The 8,897-nt window shown below is 31.3% G+C and overlaps 1 pseudogene; it reads left to right on the plus strand.

Annotated features, from left to right (window-relative positions):
- The first annotated feature begins 6,347 nt into the window (after positions 1–6,347).
- The window catches only part of LOC145956100 (uncharacterized), a 2,623-nt pseudogene continuing 73 nt past the window's right edge, over positions 6,348–8,897 (plus strand).

Raw genomic sequence — 8,897 nt, forward strand, 5'->3', positions numbered from 1 at the left:
TAAATATGTTTTTTTTTAATTTAAAAATCATACAGTCTTCTATTTTTTTTTAAATAGACTTTTTATCAAATAATGTACAACAAAAAATAGTTTGTATTGTGCATTAAACAAGAAACAAGGTATAGAGCATAAATAATGTCCAATGACTCAATTATTTGTCTTGTATTATTCTACTTGTCCTGTGAATTTGTGTGCATCAAATGCACTTTTTATCTTATTTCCCAAATTTATTTAAGGTACATAATTTTGAGATGATTCGTTCTATATTCTTTGTAAAGTTTTGCTTGAGGCTTGAATTAATTCTAGCATTTACAGCATGTTTAGATTCAAGTTAATTTTAGTTGGATGTAGTAAAAATAATAATTAATTACTTTTGCATCAATTTTAATGTAATTCGTATTTAAATGTAGATCATAAATATAAAACCAAATATGCAACTTCCAACAACGAGAAGGCAGGTTTCATTTTAAATTTTTAATCATGGGCCTGTTAGGCTCATGAATTTATTTGCTTTGCTTAGTTGATTATTTTTATTGGATCTATTCTAATAGCAATGCTCTTGGTTGAATTATTAGAAACAACCTAATTTTCTCTTTCTCACGTTATAAGTATTAAAAAATAAGTTTTAACCCACTAAGGCGCCTTTTCAAGGATAAAATCGTGACGGCTCAATAATGAGTGTCAAAGTGGACAATACCTCGGATGCAGTGACCCTAACGATGACAGCAGACTTACGGTAGGAACAATTAGTGCTAGAAGGAGGGCTCAGGCCACTTTTGTTTCTTAGCATGGGGGGCTTGTTCCGTTACGCCTAAAAGTCCCACATTGCTTAGAAGTCGAAGCTAAGAGTAGTTTATAAACACTCTTCCTTTTTAACTCACCGAGACGCCTTTTCAAGGACAAAACCGTGACGGCCCAACGAGTGCCAAAGCGGACAATACCTCGGATTCTGTGACCCTAACGATGACAGCGAACTTACAGTAGGAACAGTACTTATTATATTTTTCTATGTATATTCCTATTAATTCTCTCATAACATCTTTTCTATGATTCATGGATTTCATTCATTTTGATAGGGACACTATGAAGACCGTTTGCTTTTGTATCCTATAATAATTGCCAAGGAAACATTGCACTCACTTTAGATGTGATTCAAATTGAGAAAAATATAGGTTGTGTCCCATAAAAAATGAATAACAACTTTTTAAACCTTAGGACAGCGTTTAGTTAGAAAAATAAAGTTAATGCACAATTCAATTGCAATGCTCAAAACATCACTCACTTCTAATGAATACGATTCTGGCAGTAGAAGTTCTCACTCTCAGATCTCATTCTTTTACACTATGTTTGGTTAAGGTAAAATAAATAGGAAATGAGACGAAAAAAGAGAGAGTAGAAATGAGTATGATAAAATAAGTATGATGGTTAATTTGGTTGTTATGAAATAAAGAGAGGAGAAATTTAAAACATGGGAAGCTAATGTTCATTTTATTTCTTCCCATATCAACATGGAAATGGAAAGATTATTAGGTGATCTTAGATTACATAATTTTTTGTCTAATTTTTATATGATTTTTTTTTCACACCATATTTTTTTTACTTATTTTTGTTTTCTCGAAATCAAATGGAGTGTCAAGAATATTAATGACTTATACTTCCTTACTAATCTTATTTATTTAAGAGGTAGTTATTAGGATTTCTTCAAAATTTTGAAATTAGATTTAATATATTTTTTAAAAAATAACTATATAGATTATACTTTGAATCTACTTATCTATGATATTTTCAACTCTTTAAAAACTATTTTAATAAATTATTTTTAAAAAATTGACTTAATAGATAATGTTTAATATAACAATATATTTATATTAACATTATTTATTTTAAAATATGTTATAAAATATCTAAAATATAGTTTTATGTTTTTGTTAAGTTGCACTTTTTGTCCCTTTTTAATATCCGATTTGCAATTTTGATCCCTAAATTTTTAATTTTATAATTTCAATATCCAATTTTATAAAACATGCAATTTTCATCCTCTTACTAATTTTTCATCTGTTGATAGTTAAAATAATAATATTGATCATGGTCTTACATTAATTCGATGACATAACAATTAATATTCATTAATATTTAAGTTAAATTTCACTTTTAACTTTAATTTTTTATAGTAACATGAGATGAAAATAAAATGAAAACAAAAAATATAATTTAACCCAAATATTATTAAATTGTAATTGTCATATCATTTACTTAATGTTATATTATAACTAATGTTACAATTTTGATGATTAATTCATGAAAAAATAAAAATTATGAATTTTATAAGATTGGAATGACTATTTAAGGAGGAATATCGTGGACTCCACCTACGGAAGGTGTTAACAAATTTTAAAGTATAGGGTTTAGGATTTATCGTGAACACGAGATAGTTACAGTAAGCAAGCATCCTCTGGAGGCATTATTTGAGATCACTTGGGGAAATTTTGTCCTTGCATTTTCTTGCAAGCTTGGTAATTGTTTAATGATCCAAGTTGAACTTTGGGTAGTTTTCTATGGTTTGAAAGTTATAAAACAACAAAGAATTATGAAGCAGGTGCAGGTTGAATCAAATTTAGCCATTGCAATGCAATTGCTGAATGACAGAGTTAACTGCCACCATGCTTGTTACTCCTTGGGTAATTTGGTAACCAGTATGGTAGAGGGTGTGGTTGTTTTAAGCTATAAGCATATTAGGTAGTTGATTCATTGGCTAAGAGAGATTTATGTCATCAAATCAGGTTAATCTCGTTTGATCTCATAATACTTATATATTTAGTTTCATATAAATAATTTATTATTTATCAAAATTTTAAGTATATCTTTGATATCATGTTAGATTCTCAAGAATTACATTAAAATATCAATTAACGCGATTTTAGATTGATATTCACATATTTAATTTCATGTTAAGGATTTTTTTTAAAAGGAAAATAATAATTTTATTAGTTAAAGATAATAACATACCCACAAAATATGTGATATGTTATAGCCACATTACAGCATATACCCTTGAGTATCAACAAAAAAATATATATATATAAAGATGCTTACAAAAATAAGTATGAGTAATTAACTTCATGATATTTCCTACTGTCCTTCATGGGTAAATAAAATGTGTAGAAGACTAGACTCTTCAATCAATTTGCTAAAGAGCAGAAAAAGTCTTCCAAACTTTTTATCCATTGTCATGATAACAAGATCTTTTCTAACATTTGATATACATTTGTATCAACCATAATAAATATATAGTTATTTTTGTTTTTCCATAGTACCCTAATAATATAGCATACCATGTAATTGATTTTGAGTTGAAATAACTTTAAGTAGTTGTGCACTAAATAAATATTTTATACTGAATTTTACTACTAATTTATTTTTATAAAAAAATCTAAATATAAATCACATCAATTTCTTTTTTAAAAACATTGCAACACTCCTACAAAACACATTAGGTTAAATAAAAAGAGTCCTATGTTGGGAGACATGGACTTTAAAGATCAACAACTACAGTGACCAAACTAACTGCCATGGATATCATCATAATGGCAAAAAGGCCCACTAGAATTGACACAACCAAGAAACCATTGGTGACAAATCACAGAGACTGTGCCATGCTACTATAATAAATGCACTGCAGCAACAGATCAAAACACACAAATTAAAAAAGAAAAGCCATGGCTAGCATGCTTGCATACCACATGCACTTTCCATGACTATCTCAGTGTTTGTCGACACCAACCATTTATTGCACCTTTTGATGTGTTTTAACTTTTTCCCAAATTCTACGTATCCTGGTTGAGGGGCATGGACCCTCATATTCTGATTTATCTGAGAAGCTCTGGTGCAGGCACACAGAACATTTTCTACACATTAAACTATTTTAATCCTTATCCATTATTATTATGTTGTATCTTCCTTTTTAGCGTATTCATCAACCGTGCACATTTTTCAATCGAGAGTTATGTGGGGTCATATCTTATATTTTACTCTACACCCGGCACCAAAATTTTGAAAAGGAAAAAACTGAATGTCGGCAATTTTGTAATGGTTACAGACTTAGAGCCATCATCAATGTAGGCAACATATAATTACACCTTGTAAAGGTTGTGTAATAAATGCTCTACACACTAATTAACGTGAAATCAACAACAATGGTTACCACAAGGACCAGGATTCCCCCCTTCATGGCAAAGCCAATACTCCTATCTCATCGATCGAAAATCCGTTAATCCTCCCCAATAACTAAATTTTAAATGTAAAAAGGTGCATAACATATTAACCGTGTCGGTGACTCTCACAATGACCAAATGCCTCTTGGGGCTGGGGAGGGGAATAGCAACAATTACAATTTTAAGAAGGAAAAAAAAAACAATATTTACATACTAACTTTTATCCTTGAATTGTTTGAGAAGTAGGAAAACAAGAGGAAAAAAGAAAGTCTTAAATTTTGCATTGAGAAAAATGAAAGAAAAAAAAGTTCTTGCTTTTGTTTCTAAATCAAAATTTCCCTCTTTTTTATTTTTATTTTTCCTATTTACTAATAAAAGTCATTCGTATCCTTATTTATTTGTTCCCTCTATTTTCTTTCCTCGTCCAAGACGCTCTTCACGTTGCAAGTGGTGTTTGATAAGGAATTTGATTCTTGCTGTCAAAGAAAGACTGCAACAAGAATCTCCACCGTTAATTTTTTTTTTGGTACACTAAAAGGTTAATAAAATATAAAACTCAATAATTTAAACTACTGGATCATAAATACAGAACAGTCAGGAATCCTGTCCGATAACATTATAACAACTCGTGGCACCAATTCAAATTTAGAGTAACGATCTACTTTACTAGGATAGAATTTGGTAAACAGGTTAGAAGATGGCAGAATATAAACGTGTAGGTGAGTGTGATTTCCTCTAAATCTATTATGAATCCCAACAATAGATTTAATAAATATTTGCCAGAATCCGTATTCACTAATTAAAAACATTAAACTAAAAAAACCCATACAAAATTGGCCCAAAAATTAAAAGACTAATTCCAGATAATTTGTAATCGTAAGAATGAATAATTTGGGATGCTTAAACCCACATGAAATCGCTCATTATTCGGGATGACTAATGGTAGTAATGGGACTCTTGAAGTTTTCTCCTACTCCTTATCTTGAAGTTTTCTCCTACTCCTTATCTCTTGTATTATATCCTAACACGAGTCCATTTCTCAACTTAAATGAAATGAATATTACCAAAACCTACTTTTAACATCCTAAATAATCCAAAATCAAATAAAATCGAATTTTCAAACTCTAATCTAAATAGAGACCAGAAAATTTTTAGGAGTAGCCCAGTAGGAACAAATGTCTCCAAATATTCTTAGCACCTGAAAATGCAAAGGTTATAACAGGTCCTCGATTTTAGCCTTTTATGATCAATTAGGAGAAAAGCGACGTTCGGTGTCTCTTTATATTTTTAAAAATAAATTAAACTAAATTTAAGAAAAAAAAATAAATCATGAAATGGGTAATTACTTCAAGAGGATAAGTGGCTCGAGTCAAAAAAGACATTGGGAGATGAGTGATTTAAACTTCTGAGTAAAATAAAAAAGGATAAAAAAAATTAGGTTTAAATATGTTTTAAATCTCTCAAATTTAAGACAAATTTGTTTTTAGTCTCTCAAATTCAAAACTGTTGTTTTTAGTCTGTGTAATTTTTAAAAATCTTGTTTTAGTCCTTTAGGTCATCAATAACATATTTAAAAGTGACTAATTAAGATAGTTATGCAAGATCAACCGGATTTAATATGATATTTTCACTAATAGGAACACAAATAAGAATTTTATGCAAGAATATTTGATAATTTTTTTAAAAAAATTTGAATATAAGAACTAAAATAAGATTTTTTGAAATTACAGAGACTAAAAACAACAATTTTAAATTTGAGAGACCTAAAACAGATTTATCCTAAATTTGAGGGACTAAAAACATATTTAAGCCAAAAAATTATATAAAAATGGAAACCATGGTTAGTAAAAAGGTGTCCCTTTAATATAAGGGTGTAGGTAACTGGTAGTAACATAATACGTGTAAAAATGTCTCTTCCACGTCATCACATCACACTCCTAAGAGCACCTCCAATGGAGGGTGCTTAATGGGTCCCTTATTCTTAAGCAACGTTACTTATAAAAAAACCCGTTGGACTTATCCTACATGGCAGCTGGGTTTCTTAAATTTTTTTGTCAATTGCTTGTACAAGCAACAGTCCTTAGCACTGACAAGAAGAATTTCATTGGTTGAAATTTATCTACGTGGACCACATTTATGAAAAAGGAAAACAGAAAAAATCATGAAGAAGTGGAGGAGCGTGCATCCCTTGGCGAAGAAGGCCTGAAAGTCGCGGTCTTTGACGAAGGAGACCATGAAGAGGAGGAAGCCTATGGCGACCAGGAGGAGGCCGGAGAAGGAGTCGGAGGTCTTGATGAGGAGCTGGTCGTGCGGCATGGATCCGAGGAGCTTCGTCGCCGTCTGCGCGTCATGGTCGAACGTGTAGACCTCCTTCATGTAGAACATCATCAGCGCCCCACACGTCATCGCTATCAGCAAGTGCAAGATGCAGATCTCCAGAAACGCCGCAGAGGATCCCGTGCGCGACCGCCAGAAGCCACCGCCCCCCGTGCGCGACTTCGTTGATAAACGAAAATAAGAAAAAAGAGACGTTGGAGAGTGCAAAGAATGAAGGGAGAGTGAGAGACTTTGATAAACGAAAATAAGAAAAAAGAGACGTTGGAGAGACGTTGATAGCCGTTGGAGAGACGTTAAAGAGCCGTCGGACATTTATGTATAAATTGATGTCCAATTTTCAATTCATTTGCACTCTATTTTTCACATTGTGTAGTTCATTTGCACTCTATTTTTCACATTGTGTAATTCATTTGCACTCTATTGTTCGGTTAATTTGCATTTCATTATCCAAGTTTACAATTTATTTCAAAATTTTTACTATTCACATTTACTATTCACGTTTACTATTCACATCCAAAAAAAATTATTATTTTTTGTTCATTTGTAATTTTTTTTATATTCTATCACATGGATCCCAATTAATTTAATTTTCAAAGTTATTTTAATTTTTTACAAAACCAACCACCACCTCCAACCCCTTCCGATGAAAATTCTCAAAATCCTCAATTTTTTACATACCCACCACCACCACCACATTCAACCAATGATAATTCTCCAAATCCCCATTTATTTATGTATCCACCACCACCACCACATTCAACCAATAATAATTTTCCAAATTCCCATTTTTTTATGTATCCACCACCGATACCAACCAATCCCAATATAATTTTTAGGCCTTCAAATTTTTCCGAAACAGATTCACCAATTGGTTCCGTATCCGAGTCTCAAATAGGGCTAGAGAACATCACACTTGATGTTGGAAGGCAACAAGGAGAAGAAATATCAACTCAAAAAAAATCACGTGTAAGTTTTTCTGTTGAAGAAGATAATTTACTTTTCAATCATGGCTCAACATTTCGAAGGATCCAATTGTTGGAGTTGATCAAACTGGAAATAGTTTCTGGATTAGAATCAAGGAGAATTACAACAACAATCGCAATCAATTTCCAGTAAGAAATCCAGGTCAGTTAAAAAGTCGTTGGTTTCGAATCAATAAAGCTGTTCAATTATTTGTCGGATGTTATAAACAAGCTCGTGATAAAAAAAAGTGGCAACTCAGAAAAAGACATCATGACAAATGCATATAAAATTTACTCGCAAGATGTAGGTGAAAAATTCAATTTTGAGCATGCATGGCTATTATTAAGAGATGAGCCAAAATGGAAATCCGAATCAATGGAGAGCTCTTCCAAACGATCAAAGATTTCTAAATCTGGGCAATACTCAACGTCTTCTAACACAGATGCAGCCAATGATTGTGAAGAATATGACCCAACAACACCAATGACTCGTCCAATAGGTCAAAAAGCAGCGAAGAGAAAAAGTAAAGGAAAGGTTGGCGAAACATCTTCCAACAAAGAGGAGTTGGATAATATGGCAAAAGCAATATTAGAAAGAAGTGCTGCAGTAAAGAAATTGGCTGAAGTGAAGGAAGTAGCTAACATTAGTGCAATGTATGAAATTCTCATAAAGGACACATCTGGAATGACTGAGAAGCAGCTCAAAGATCATGAATTGACTTGTAATTTTATTAGGCGCAAATTAGGAGATTAAATATTATTGTAATTTTAATTTATGTAAATTAGACTAGTTTTATTGTAATTTTTTATTATTGTAATTTTTTTATTATTGTATTTTTTTTATTATGTAATTTCTTTTTATTATTAAAATTTTTTATATTTTTTTTATTATGTAATTTTTTTATTATTGAAATATGAGTTGTAAAAAAATTGAGGTGTAAAAAAGTGTAATATGAGTTGTAAAAAAGTCGATGCTTATAAGCAATTTCCATTGGAGCAAAAGTTGTAAAAATATAGTATGAGTTGCTTATGAGTGACGTGGCACAGTGGGACCTATTTAAAGTGGTTGGGAGTTGCTTACGAACGCCCCCGATCAGTGCAATGAGATGTGTTTATTTATCTATCTCTTGACTCAAAATGGGAGCAGGTTTGAAAAAGGATCTTAAAGTGTCTAGGGTTGTACCAGGAGGGTCTCTTAACGCCTTCATTTTTCTTCTCATCGGAGTTATTTCACAAAGACTTGCCGTGGTAAAGAAGAAGGGGTAACAAGCACGCACACTTGGAGAATTACTATTACTGAAACTTACTTATAATAATGAAACTTACTTATAATTTTTAATTTTTTGTCTTTTTTTACTTAGTTTACTTAGATTCATTGACATATACT

Source organism: Cajanus cajan, chromosome 3 (genome assembly GCF_000230855.2).
Source record: "Cajanus cajan strain Asha chromosome 3, NIPB_CcT2T_4, whole genome shotgun sequence".
In the NCBI taxonomy this organism is placed as follows: domain Eukaryota; kingdom Viridiplantae; phylum Streptophyta; class Magnoliopsida; order Fabales; family Fabaceae; genus Cajanus; species Cajanus cajan.